This window comes from Ischnura elegans, chromosome 9 (genome assembly GCF_921293095.1).
Source record: "Ischnura elegans chromosome 9, ioIscEleg1.1, whole genome shotgun sequence".
NCBI lineage: Eukaryota > Metazoa > Arthropoda > Insecta > Odonata > Coenagrionidae > Ischnura > Ischnura elegans.
Window position 1 is genome coordinate 91,616,322 of NC_060254.1, and position 14,794 is coordinate 91,631,115.

At 39.5% G+C, this 14,794-nt stretch overlaps 1 non-coding gene across 1 annotated transcript; it reads right to left on the reverse strand.

Moving 5' to 3' along the window:
* Positions 1-400: 400 nt before the first annotated feature.
* Trnaa-ggc lies at positions 401-472 on the reverse strand. Its single transcript has one exon. It is a non-coding gene; the product is annotated as a tRNA-Ala (tRNA).
* Between the last annotated feature and the right edge of the window lie 14,322 nt (positions 473-14,794).

A 14,794-nucleotide genomic window follows, 5' to 3' on the forward strand; every position in this document is an offset into this window, starting at 1 on the left:
GCTTACTGAAGAGTAATTTCCTAAATGTGTTCGAAGCGACTGTGCCGCTTTTCGGATTTTTTCCTTCGGATTATTTTAAGAGGTAAGAGTATTATTTTACACGCGACTTCATATCACGGCAGTGCATTTTTAGCGTGGATTGTCCAAATATCCCCATGTTTTCACCGTGAATGGGTTTAATATAATAAAGGATTTTTTCCTTCGGATTATTTTAAGAGGTAAGAGGATTATTTTACACGCGGCTTCATATCACGGCAGTGCATTTTTAGCGTGGAGTGTCCAACTATCCCCATGTTTTCACCATGGATGGGTTCAATATAATATAGGCGTCTTCATCATCACTGGTCAACAATCCTAAGATGAATACACCAAAGGATGAAGTTCGCCATGAAAAAATATTTGACTTAGCCGGGATTCGAACCCGGATCTCCCGATTGCCGGTCAGGCGTGCTACCAGTTACACCACCAAGCCATCATGACCGGCAATCGGGAGATCCGGGTTCGAATCCCGGCTAAGTCAAATATTTTTTCATGGCGAACTTCATCCTTTGGTGTATTTAACTTTGCACCCGTGCGCGTGACTGCGTACAAAGTCACTTGTTCCTTCAGTGCTTTGAAAATCCTAAGATGGTTTGACGCAGCACACCACTCAATTCTCCTATCGGCTAATATTTTCAAACCTACGTATTTCATCTCTTACACATCTTTCATTACCTGTTCCATATATTTTGTTCGAGGTCTTCCTTTACCATCCTGGCCATCCACTTGTCCCTCGACGATTGTCTTCATCAGGCTATCATGTCTTGTAGCAAGTTGTTGTCTCAAGTTGTTCCGTCTTCTTATTAAGGTTTTCAAAAAGGCGTCATATGGAGTCAAATATCTGGGAGTCTATAAAACTTCAAACCTATCGCGGGGAACGCGAATAAAAAAGTATTTGCGGTCTTAAGGAATCCAGGATGCGTGTGTTGAGAAGGCGCTTGGATGGGAAGAAAGGTAGTACTCTGTACCCTTTAGGCTACACCTAGAATACGCGGCAAGCCTCTTGGAATCGTCGTAAAAAAACCGTGAACTAAATTAAATACAATGGGTAGCGAAGCGGTTCCTCAAAAACGGATGCAAGCGAGAAGATAGCGTTTTACAGAGTTTTTACGTGAATTTGGTTGACTCGTTAGAGACTCGGAGGCTGCATCGGCTCGATTTATGGAGGTTATTTTCCCTGGCTTATATCCATTTACGTCCCACTTCTCTTGCATTTGAAACTTCAATGCATTATATTATTCTAGGGAAGAATCGCCAGAAAATTGTGAATGGAAACATCCCGATCGACGTGTTTCTTTGAACGACGCGCTAATATATTGGATAAAATGATAGAAAACGCTTGATGAGCTATCATTTGCTATTTATTGACAAATAAGAATTATAAAAGGTCAAAGAATCGTCTTTTTATCACATCCTTTCATGCTTGGTAGTATTTCCACGTCGTCCTAGTTAACTGCAGTGTTAATATTTCCGCGTTGCGGTCCTTGGGATAAATGTCATCCGAGATGTCTTCTCCGCGGGCTTTACATGCCAGGACGATAATTTTGTCGACATAAATGACTCTAAGCAGTTCCATCAGTGTCCTCATTGCTGCTCCTCGGAAAGTAATCTCTTTGGTCGTAATAATATCTCAACGCAATAACTCGCATGCTTCGAGAGCAAAGCAATACCTTCTGCAAGCCGTAAAATCTGTAGACAGCCATAAAACTGCTGACATTCTCGAGGAAATGTTCAGAAAATCAAAGCGCAGCTATACTTGAGCGGACAGAATATTCTGTTTTCTAATATGCATGAGTGAGCTCTTACTGAAAATTTGCAATTGGTCGGAAATACGTCAAAGGTGCATGAGTACATTTATATTTTATAATACTATTGTGTCATGGGGAATTCCTTTTATAAACATGCTATTTTGTTCCAAAAAATTTCGAAATGGCTTCCTAATCTTCGTTTTGAGCTCAATTAAATTGGATTCTATTGCATAAAAATCTTATTTATTTAATTTTGAACTCGCTCATTTCTGAAATTAGTTCTTTGACGTCATAATAATCATTTAAGTTTTCTTTAAAATAATTTTTAAATATATTTTTGGATTAAATATCCCTCTTATCGCGGTCATGACTGAGGTTTGAGAGATTTTTCCCTTACATGTTGCACTGCTGTGTACTGTTCTGCAGATCATCTGTTGCCTATCGCCCAAAACCTCTTTGCTCTGTGTTCCTCCTCATCCCTGCGCAGTTTACCTCTTCTTCTAAATCATCCGCCATTTTATTCCTTCATCTGCGTCGTGTACCTTTTCCAATCACTACTCCTTCTTATACCCCCTTCGCCAAATAACCTCTTCTTACTATAAACTTGAGGTAGTTTTTCGTTCTTTGCTCTGATATGCCATCATCGTTTCTGTCGCTTCTCCCACTACGGTCCATACTTCGTCATCTATTACTCTTTCTGCATTGGCGTAGCGAAGGGGGAGATCCGGACCCCCCCGAAATATAAAAAACACTATTACTTTCCTTCATGAAAGTAAACAAAATATTGAAAAATCATTAATTTACAAAAGATTTTTTTTTAAATGAAGTTTTTTGGCAATTAAAAGTGTTAAAATTAGTTTAAAACCCTCTACTTAGTTCCCTGTTTTTTAAATTAATTTCCCCAAGGTTTTGGAACACCCCCCCAAACGAAATTTCTGGCTACCCCACTGTCTTTCTGCGCAACTGTTATTCAACATATTTCTCCTCTTCTACATCTCCAATTCCTCTTTCCAGTTTATACCCTTTTTAAATGCCGCACATGTCCCAAAACCATAGAGTGAGATACTCCAAACGGCTATAGAACAAGACACTCCTCATTTTCCCCATTCTTTTCCTAATCCCAACATGAATTTTATTCCAAAAATAATTTTTCCTCTAGACGAATGCATCCCTAACTATTGATTACCTGCTGTTAATCCCCTCTTAAAATTTCCAGTAACAGGAATTTTTCAAGAGTCTAAATTAACTGTGATTAACGGGTAAAGAATGTGTGATGGATGGAATTGACTTCGGAGAAAGTGATGGAAATTACAGCCGAACTATTCGATCGAGGACAGGGGGAGGAATGAGGGGCACACCGGGCGTTGCACCGTAAGGGGAAGTATAGGCGAGAGCAATAATGCGCACACGCGGAGGGACTAATGAATGCTGCCTTCAATTGAGCACAATTGATCGTCCCATCAATTGCGGGCTAAATTGACAAGATGCGCAATAGCGGCCCTTCAAAGGAGCAAGAGAGAGGGAGGGAGAGAGAGAGAGAGAGAGAGAGAGAGAGGGAGAGGGAGAGGGAGTCTCTCTCCTCAAAGAGTCTCTCCTCTCCTCCTCTACCTTCCCTGCCTGCTACTCCACCTTCGAGGAATTCCAAACTCTTCTCCTCGAGTATGATGGCTCAGGAGATGTCGAAAGGTGTTGAAGGGCCCCCTGGGTGCTTGCGAGACTGGGTGCTCTCTCAGACGCGGAAGACGACGCCGCCGCCGCGGCCGGGAAGTGTCAGTGGAGAGGTAAACAAATGAACGGAGGCTGAAGTGTCGGAGTGGCTGGGCGACCGACTCTTCGGAAAAAAGAAAAAAATAAAGACCGCTGATATCGATATGCGGTGCCTTCGTGACCACTCCAGTCGGTTGGACCGAGTAGGTGACGATGTCCAGGGAGCATCACATATTCTGACAGATATCCGTTTAATATAACCAATATCATTTTTACTGATAAACAAAGGTATCGCACTGCTCACTAATTTTATTTTACAACTCTCAAGACGTGTTTCGATTGCCTTGCAAACATCATCAGTTACTCTTTAAGACAATTTTGAATTATAACTTGTCCTTCTAAGCCTTACTAGCTTTAAATGTGAAGTCAACTTTTTCCGGAGAGATATCGTGGATCAGCATATCGAATGATAAACAAAGATATCATGTTACCTACTAATTATATTTATCAAATAAAGTGATGTGAAAAATATCCCAATGCCACTAAGGTAGACGCTCAAAAGCTTTGGCGAGCAGGCGAATAATTTCGGGATATTTACCATTTAAGATAGTTTTATATGTTTGCAAAGTTTTTATTTTCTTACTTAAAATATTAGATAAGTTCTTTAAAATAATATGACAGAAAAACAATCAAGTTATTATTGAAATAGTTTCAGCCAGATTTAATTCCTTATTTTCTCAGCAAATATAAAAAATGTATATTTATAGATCGAATTCAGATAATATCAATGCTGTGCATATTAAGTGTATCACTGGGAATTACAGGTTTCCACAAAAGCTTGTTTAAAAATAAAATCATTGAGTTCCTATGATCACTTACCAGTTTTTTATAGACAAAACTGGTATCATCGTCATATCAACTATTTTTTTTTGATCCTCCACCTAATGATTACGTGTCAACGTTGAAATGAGTGAATGTGAATAAACATTAAAATTTTGCATGAAAAAGTAAGCTTGGTTTTTTTAAATCGCTTTATTTTTTTACCCTGCCTGTCGACTCACCCCGTTTGTCATTTAAGGAGGACGAGCGGTAGCGGGTATAGAATCGCAAAAGGTGACTCCTCGCGCACACACCGGAAGGCGGCTCTGAAAATAGAGAAGTGAGCGTAGGAGTGTCTTTGGGAAGAGATCCTCCTCCACTCACTTTCTCATGCTACCTCAAAGTGTCGTCGGCCAAAATAAAAAAAATCGGCCACTTAAAAAAAAATCTCGCGCATATACTACCTTGGTTTCGTGCATGACAGAAATGAGCGGTAGGTTTGACACGTTCCTTTCAATAAAATACTAGGCTCTCAAAATAATATCTTGTATTTGAATTTTAACTATTTACGTAATTAAGTTTGCCATAGATCAATCTTGGTGTAAAAATTATCCTGTACGTCGGTATACTTTGAATGGAAAACCCGTTTCTTCTTCGTGTTTAGGCTTCTGAAAACTCATGCTGTGCCAGAGACGTCTTATTGTCTTCATCCGATGATCTATTTACCTACGACCATCGTAGTTTCATTGCCGTTCAAAAGAGGTCTCTCCTTCGGCATCAGTCCTTTCTTCCAGTCCGAATGGCTTACTCTCATCCAATTGCTAAAAAGCGCTTCATTATCTTTAGCATAAAATATAGAAACAAATAAAGCAACTCCAGTAAACTTCCTTATAATACCAATCTCTCACCTAAGAGGGGCCTTGAATCCTTTCTTCTCCAGCTAACAGTTAAGCAAAAAATGAACTTGAAGTTTTGGGCATGAAGTTCAAGGAGACTTAATGATAAGCTAGCCACTCACATCCTCTGTACTCGTTGCGCTCGTCTTATCGGATTTCCCATTTATGAGTTTGATTCTGCAGTATTCATTCCCCTTTGGTTTCGTATAGAGTCTACGTTACTTTATTCATCCTTTACGTTATTAAAAAAAGCATGTGTTATTGTCGTGAAGATGCATTCTGCAGATGCCGTAAACACATGTCTCGCCTTCGAGATGTGTGTTTAAGGCAACAACGTATTTTTGAGTCAATCAAATCTCATTTAATTGCGAATAGCTCGGAAAAAAGTTATTCACTAACTTTAGATCTATGTGGGTTTTTGCTATTATTGCTACATACCAATTTGTATTATATACATTGGGCTGAAGCAAGAGTAAAAATTCTCCTACCTTGGTAATACCTCTTCATAAATTCGCTCATCGATTTTTATCGGATCTCCAAGGGGGTAAATAACTGTAGTAGTTGTATATTTAGATTATAGAGTTAATAATAGAAAGGTCGGCAGCAACAGAATTACTTATCGTTGAAACGTCGAAGTGGATTGTGGTTATCATTATAACGGAAAAATAACCATAGAGATTCAGTCAGTTACCGAGGTCAGATCAGACCGGGATTGTACATATAACCAGTCTAGAGAAATGTTATACCATGGCAATTACTGTGAATTACAACGAAATTTGCAACGCATTTCAACGGCAGCAATAGAGTCACTTATCCGTTGGGGAAGGCATGATAAAAGTTCACTCAAGTTTTGGATTGTATCGTACCTAAAAATTAGCGATGAGGTTGTCACTCAGAAAGTATCAAATTTACATCGCGGGCAGTTCACATTGGATAGGAGATCAAAGAGTGTTGTCAGCGCACCTTACCATCCCTATATTTCCTTAACTTTTTCCGAAATAAATATTCGCGGGACTTGGGGTACCACATCCGCGCGTAAACATCCGTTCAACCCTTCCTTCCTGTACCTCGTTCCCCGCCTCCTTTCACATTCAAATCCGAAAATTTTCCCGTCGGATAACTCACGTGCGTCATGTCTAAATTCATTTCCACGCTCGATATTTCATGCACTCGGTTCCACATCCTCTTCAAGACGCTCATTAATTATCTCCGGATGTACGCTTTTGCGGATGTATCCTTCCTCCTCCCCATCTCCTTCCTAATCACCGGAATATCTCCCATAACTTCATCTCGCTCTTCACCTGGCGCCCCCTAGATTCATCTTGGAGCTGAAGCGAGCTCGGAAAGTGCGATTCATTTCTGCGGAAAGCGATACGGCGAGGGAGCAAGCATTTGGGGAAGGGGGGAAATACGACTCTATTCCTAGGGACAAAAATTGTGTACCTAAGTTTGGAATTGATACATTTTTGTGTCTTTATATGGTGTGCTCATGCATGTGTGCGCTGTATAGGTGTGTGCCGCCGTCACTGAAAACTGGTCCATGCCGTGGTGCCGAGTATACTTAAAATAAGATCTTGAATATCTTAGAGTATAGAATAAATTCGCGCATGCGTAATGAGTGGCGGAGACAGATATGGTGATGGCAATGGCTAACTAGGAATATGCTTTGGGGGGGATGGGGTGAACTGGGTTGGCGACCCCTCTCCCCCAGAAAAGAGGGGTCCGGGAAATTTTTTGAAAAAGGACACCCCTGAATATACGTTTTACATAATTTTGGCACCAAAAAAATTATTCATGCAGATGAAGTTATCAAATTTTAAAAGTTGAAGATAGTTTTAAAAACTTTTTTATTTCTCTGAGGCTTTGGGAGTGATCTATCCGTTACGCCACTGGGTGATGATATGGAGGGAGAGGGTGCGGCATGATCACGGGCGCGGGTGGATCCAGGATTTCTTTCTGGGGGGCACAAGCAAGGCCGTATCCAGGATATTGTTCTGGGGGGGGGGAATATCCAGGATATTGTTCTATTGATCGATAATGACCAATTCCTGCCGTAGAGTTCATCCGCTGAGACGCCATCTTGCGCCGCACGCCGCAAAATACTCTTATACCCTCAAGGATACCTCGAGGAACTCAATGATAATGGGACCGTATTAAAAATCTTGCATAATTTTTAAAGGTTTGGCCGGGCACGTTTCCCCGTGCCACCCCCTCCCTTAGATCCGCCTATGATCACGGGCCTCTCTCTTAAATAATTAGGGTGAAGAACCTCCCTAAAAGTTAATAGACACGAAAATGTTCCTTATAAATATGAACGTAATGTACATGAACGTAATTTTTCTGCATGTTTCTTCAAAAACTGTTAATTCATTCCTTTATTTATATTTTTTAATGCTTCGTGTTTCTATTTTTTTAATTCTTCCTTGACATTTAGATGCATTTTCGGCATTTAATACTAGTTTTACACATCTTAATTCCAGGAACTCATTTTTATTCATCGATAATGACCAATTCCTGCCGTAGAGTTCATCCGCTGAGACGCCATCTTGCGCCGCACGCCGCAAAATACTCTTATACCCTCAGACGCCGAAACCATCGAATTTTTACTGTCCCCGCTCACGATTAGTGTGTTGTATGCGTTGTATTCTATATTGAAATATCCTCTTATTTGTGATCTCCTGTGTACATTTTTAGAATCTAATCACAAGAAAACTAAGGTTATGAGGTTTTGTAAAGCATCACGAGCGAGGAATGTGAGACTTAAGATATAAGTGGGTGGTGAAAAACTTGAGCAGGTTGAGCAGTTCAACTATTTAGGCAGTACGTTAGAAGAAAACGGATACAGTAGTAAGGACTTTAGGAAGAGAATTGCATTAGCAAAGGAGGCGTTCATGAACAGTAAGGAGCTTTTGAGAGGATCGTTATGTAAGAGTTAAAAGAAAAGGTTGGTGAATAGTTTGATCTGTAGTGAAGTGCTCTACGGTGCGGAAACGTGGACATTGAGGAAAGAAGACGAGAGAAGATTGGAGGCATTCGAGATGTGGGTATGGAGAAGAATGGAGAGGGTGAAATGGACGGAGAGGAAAAGGAACGACGAAGTGTTAGATATGGTTGGCGAGGAGAGGCAGCTTTTAGATGAGGTACTGAGGAGACAGAATGTATGGATGGAGCGAATACTTAGCGGAGAGGGGATGTTGAAAATGGTGTTAGAGGGTAGAATGTTAGGGAAACGAGGGAGGGGAAGGAAAAGAATAGGATTTTTAGAGAGATTGTAAGTGAGTAGGCCTTACAGTGAGTTAAAGAAGGTAGCGCTGGAAGGAAAGGGAGGCTCCCAGATCACTTCTTTAGTACTCCATGGAAACCTACCTCAATCGGTAGAATACTGTAATAATAATAATTCTTAATGAATGTGAAGAAACTAAACTTTGTGTTTCCACATAAGCATTAATTCGTTTAAATGGCCTCGGTTTCGACCCACGGTTCGGTGTTAACTGTACGCGCAGAAGCATATTTTGGAACTCGGGTTGTTTAAGACCATCAGATTTGATGTTGAATCAAAAATTTAAGTATGCATGTATCCTCGCATTTCCTAATTTGGTTCACGAAGTTTTTCTATAGATTTTAGAGTATCGTAATTAAAGGCGTAATTAGCCTTCTCTGCTTATTTTATTTTTAGATTGTACTTTATCTGAACCCACTATCTTTCAGTTTGAAAATTAAATTATTCCAAAATTTCCCTTTTTTTATTCGTAACCGACTTTAAAAGTCAGCGAAACGTCGATATTATCATTAATTACGCAAAGGGAGCGAAAGAAGATGAAATTTTGGGACGACATTTTCTGCTTTCTTCCAATAACAATGATCTTTCCTTCATGTTTCATTTTCCAAGCTCTTACTAGTTAGTCTTTTTTGGAGTCACAAACGTTTCAAACGGGCGGAAACTTCCACGAATTTTGGCTTTAACATAGGAGTAAGAGGTTGAATTAGGAAGATATTTGAATGGTTAAATTTTCCATTCTTCCAGATGAAAATATGTATCTACAGCATTTGCTGGATAGTTATGGTCGAAGATGGATCGGGTCTCTGAGGTGCAATGTTTTTAGCTAGGGCTAGCGTCCCACTCTCATTTTTCTATGCTAAACATTTTGGAAGCTAATGAAAAATTTCTCCGGTATTCCAAACTGTCGTCACAAAGAAAATCCACGCGGTGAAACCCAGAAACATGGAGACATCATCTAGACAACGCCGCGGATAACTACGTATCAACATTTTGGAAGCTAGTTGGGAGTCGATAGGTGGCCGTAACCGTATACTGTCATTACGATTTCCTTCTTCGGTCGTCATTAGGGGGTAAACATATGTGAGTTAGATAAATTTACTTCAAACTTCAGAAGAAAATACTTTTTTGATTTCATTTAGACAGAATGAAATTTTATTTGCAGCGATCTTTGGATGAGGGAATCAGATAAGAATGAACATTCTATCAAGGTGTCCACTCTTCGTTAACCATAATCTCTATACTCAAATATACCTTAATCGGTAGAATACTTTAATGATGTGTAATTTAAAAGAATACAATTTTTTTTTCTAGATACAGTGCCATTGGTGAGATTCTTCCATCCTTATAATACAACTCCAAGAATGTTTAATTATAACGAACGCTCTTGGAAAATACGTCTTCCTGCGAAGGGGTGTGTTATGGGGCACGTGGGGGACTGGTGGTGGGATGTTGTAAGTAAGCAGCGTAGGCGACCTGCCTGTTTGTTGTGAGGCAGTTGACACCGGAATGATCTCGTGAATAATACTCTGCGATTATTTTGATTTTTTGACGAGTGAGTTTATGTTTTGGTGGCGAGATATGCTCATTGAGGCGGATAATTCGAAAACACGCGTCCATTTATCTGAAATGTTGAGAGGGAATTTGCGCGTGATTCATGATTCCCCTCATGTATTCACCAGAAGGAAGTAATTAACCCAACCACCTATTTGCCCGTGATGATTTGTAACTTCCGCATTCCCGATAACGTTTTCTGTGACGAGTTAAAAGCAATGACTTGTGGAAGTCATTCTTTTAGCTATCCTAGCACCTCAAGAAGACTACTGCAAGGGCGTACCCAGGATCAAAACTAGAGGGGGGCAAGCCGTGGTCGTTGAGATGTATCACAGAAATGATTAATTAAACCAAAATTTCAAGAAAATTATAACAGCGCTGTATTAATTTTTTAAATTATTCGCTCGAAAAATGTATATTTTCATTTCAAATACGTGTTTTATGATAACATTAATTTTCCTGAATTTAAAGAAAATGTGTTCAAAACTTCTGTATTGGACTAAATTTACTTTTGCTTCTAGGGCGGGGGGCAGTTGCCCCCTTATGCCCCCCGCTGGGTACGCCCATGGACTACTGAGAACTTTCTAAGACTTTCAGATGGGCATGAATTTGATTATTATTAGAAGTTAAACTTTTCGTAAATAATGTTAATCAAAGAAAAATGAATGATAAACGGTGAATGACACATTTAGTTAACTGTCTATGCATTGCAAACCTTATGCCAAACTGGAAACGTATATGGGCTGATATATTACGACATATTATTATTAATAATTTTATACGGATACATTACAACAATTTTTTCATGATTACTCACACAGAAAATGGATCAAAATTTAATGAACCCGTAAGTATGTGATACAAAACATGTTTTAAAAGTGACTATTTACATATAGGAAAAACGAAATCTCAACTGTACGGTAACTAAATTCAACGTCACAGTTGATCAGTCAAATGTACGATGACTGGTGGGGTTGTGTAATCTAACCATAAATCCCAATTTCATTCCTTAATTCGGCTATTGATAGAATATAACACTCTCAGCGACCGTACTAAATCTACTAACATATAAAGATAAATAGACAAAATTCGAGTCTAATAGTAAATTAAAGGTACATCATTACATAAGTGAAGATCTGATTTTGTACTGATCTGATCTGATCGAAATCAAAGGAAGGCAAATGAGCTGTTCAGTTCCGTAAACAAAATAATAAATATCCTCTTTGTGAGATTCAATTTCAACGCAGCTTTCCAAAACAAAAATTGTTAAATAGGCTCTATTAATCATGACGGCAATATTGTAATACACGGTAAAACTCTACAATAGCAACTCCTTTCTCCAAAAACCTTCTAAAATGACTATCTTTTCACTTTTAGGTATAAGTGTGTTGAAACGATACCATAATTGCACGATTATGCGTTTAGATTTTGATTTAGTGTAGAAAAATTGCTTCAGAAACTATTTACCTCTATATTTTGACACTAAAATCGAACCAATCCTATTTGCTCCATCCTTTTCATTTGCAATTTCCATTTTTTTTATTCGGAGACGACATATTTCACCGTCTTGTAGTATTCCCTGGAATATACAACTTCCGGGAATTGAAACGCATTGCACTTGACTGAAAAAGTGTGAAAAAATACAAGGTATTTGATAAAAAGAATTCGGTCTTCGCATCGGAGTATTTTTTTAATGGAGCAGACGCGGCAGAATACTCATTTACATGTTTTCACAACGAAAGGTAAGTCGTTTTTCCATAAATCGGCGCTTATGCAAAATATTACCAACTTAAAATGCCTAGAAACGTTTTTCCATTCAATTCACCTGGGATAACTTAAATCATTTATGTTTTGATTTAATTTCAAAGCGAATACCCACTAAGTACATAACGGAATAACGGATGCGAAGTGAAGCTTGAAAGCATAGATCGATTTATCTATAATATAAAAAATATATCACTTACACTGGAAAGGTAACCCTGGTCCCTCACATTTGTATCGCCACACTGCCCTTAGTGCACATTAGCACATATAATACCGCTGAGTAGGTGGAGTATACACACCGTGACCTCGAGCGGTTATACGAAAGCGGGAAAATTTCCTTTTAATCTTAGCACGTGAATAACCAATCATTGCAATACCAACCAATAAGTATATATGAATTCTGGCTTTGTGAATTCAGCTAAAAAACAAATTAAAAGAAAAAAACCAGTTTGATATTTTAAGAAACTATAAAAAAATATAGAAAATAAAAAATCAAATGAAAATAATCGAATTTCATTTTTGAATTTATTAAACTGCAATTTGTTACTATTTCTACAATGTATGCAAATATTATTAAGCATGAAATATATATAATTGTACAAATTCATTATTGTTTAATTGTCAAGTTGTTATATTTCATTTTCCTTTTTCACGATAACCACATTTAGCACCAATAGCGCAAAGAAATGCGAAAAAAAATCATCGCTTATGTTGACTGATTGGGGGGAGTCAGTGGCGAGGACAATTTCAAACGCGCATTCATCGCAGTCATTATGTACCATATTTCCCCGTGAAACTCGAATCAATTTGTCCGTCAGCGACGCGAGTGGCGACTTTTGTAAACCCATTTAACTGCGCGGTGGGCGGCAGCACATTATGAGGCCGACTTGAGGATCCTGTATTGTAATGTTCGTTGGGAAATCTACCTAGGCAGGACTCGAACCCCGCGACCTCTTGAGTGGCAGGCAAGGACTTAACCCCGCCGCAGGCGAAAATTTGTCTTTAAATGTTGGAAGGATCAATAGAAAATTTAGTTTTCATCTGTTAGAAGAACCAATAGAAAGCAGTGGCGTAACTATGGGGGAGATGAGGGGTATAGATCCCCCCCAAAGCCTCAGAGAAACAAAAAAAAATACTTAAAGATATTGTCTAGTTTTAACTTATAATAACTGCATCTACTTTAAGTTAAATTTTAAGTGACAAAATGTATTTCGGGCATGTCATTTTTCAAAAAATGTCCCGGTCCCCCCGTTACCTTAGGGGGGGTGGCCACCTCAGGCCATTGCATTCACCCTCTAAGCATATTCCTAGTTACGCCACTGATGGAAAGTGTGGTCTTCAATAGGGTAGTTTCCTTTATCAAAGAAAACGAAAGGCATTGATTGCGATTCGGTACCCACCAGTGTATTCATAATATACAAATTATTTGGTTTTAGGAATACCGGTTTAGACGAATGGCAATGGTCAATTTTATCCTCATTTGAAAAAGGCCACATTGGCGCCCATGCGATGCCACTCCACGTGATGTCGCAGGGTCCTAGTTTCTATACGATTAGATAGGAGTTTTATATCGCCTGAGATTACCAATGCATGCATGAGGCACAGAGCTCAGGGAAACATGTCTTAATAATCACCTATTAAAACTGGCTAAGGTTGGAAAGTTTTCTTCGTTTGATAAGGTATTAATAATCCTTAATTAAGCCAAGCGCTACCAGCTAGCATGATACTCTGCTACCTGCTAGCATCTTGCGTCGTATCAGCGCTCAAAGCCTCGCCCCAAGGTCACCTCAATTGCGGCAGCGGGAATCAGAACGACGTCACAAGGGGTTTACCCACCATGCATACTTAGCCGTCGCGTTTACGCGCGCTTGAAAATTTTCACTTTTCATTTAATCGCGAAAAATAGATATCGTCATTTAAAAATCTAAAAGCGTGAAATACGTACTCAGGGAGTAATAATCTTTCGATTGAGGCAATAAAAAAATAATAGGAAACCACCCTATTGACAGAAGAATCAATAGAAATTGTAGTTTTCAACTGTTAGAATAATCAAAGAAAATGTAGTCTTAAATTGATAGAAAAAATAATAGATAATGTTGTCTTCGTCTGTTAGAAGAATAAATAGAAAGTGTAGTCTTCAATTGTTAGAGCAAGTCGATTCAAGGGGATGGGGAAGGAAGTGCTTGGTCTCTCTCTCAGTCGTGGGAGGAAATGCTGCGGGGGGTGGGGGGGCGGAAGGGGGTGCAAATATTTGTGGGGGTTTGGATCGCGAAGGAGGGGAGATAGGAAGTGGTGTCATCCTCGACGAAGAATCGTGGGCGCGGCATCGAGGAATTTGGGATTGAGATGACGATGATACTGGCCTCTCCTCCGCCGACGCACCTCCAAATCAAATAGGCCACGCCCCCTTCCCCCCCTCCCACCCACCCATACGACAACAAACACCCGTCTCGCGTCGTCCAAACCTGGAATGTGTACTCGCGCATGCGTAATCAATGGGGAAGACAGATATGGTGATGGTATGAGGTGAGAAGGTGCGGTGTGATCGAGGGCCTCTCTTCCTTGGGGACTGCATAGAGGAGGCCCAATTCCATCCCATAGAAGGCTGATATCTGTTGCCACTTCGGTTGCATTTTAAATCATTTTTCAATAATCTCCGCGGCGCGGTGAAGAGTACAATGCGATCCACTATAATTCAATGTTTTGCAACATAATGTTTCTTATAGGGGGGAATAGCATTAAAAGTTATGGCTTTGACAAATCACTTCATCATGTATGTATACATAGTTCGGTTAACAACCCTAATAATACCTTGATTCTCTGTGAAACTCGGATCACTTTGTTCGCCAGCGACGCGAGTGGTGACTTTTGTAAACACATTAAAATGGGCGGTGGGTAAAATCACATTTAGAGGCAGACTTGAGGATCGTCTTTTGTAATATTCGTGTTCTCTCCTAAGGATTTATGGTGAAGAGCCCTCCTACAAACTA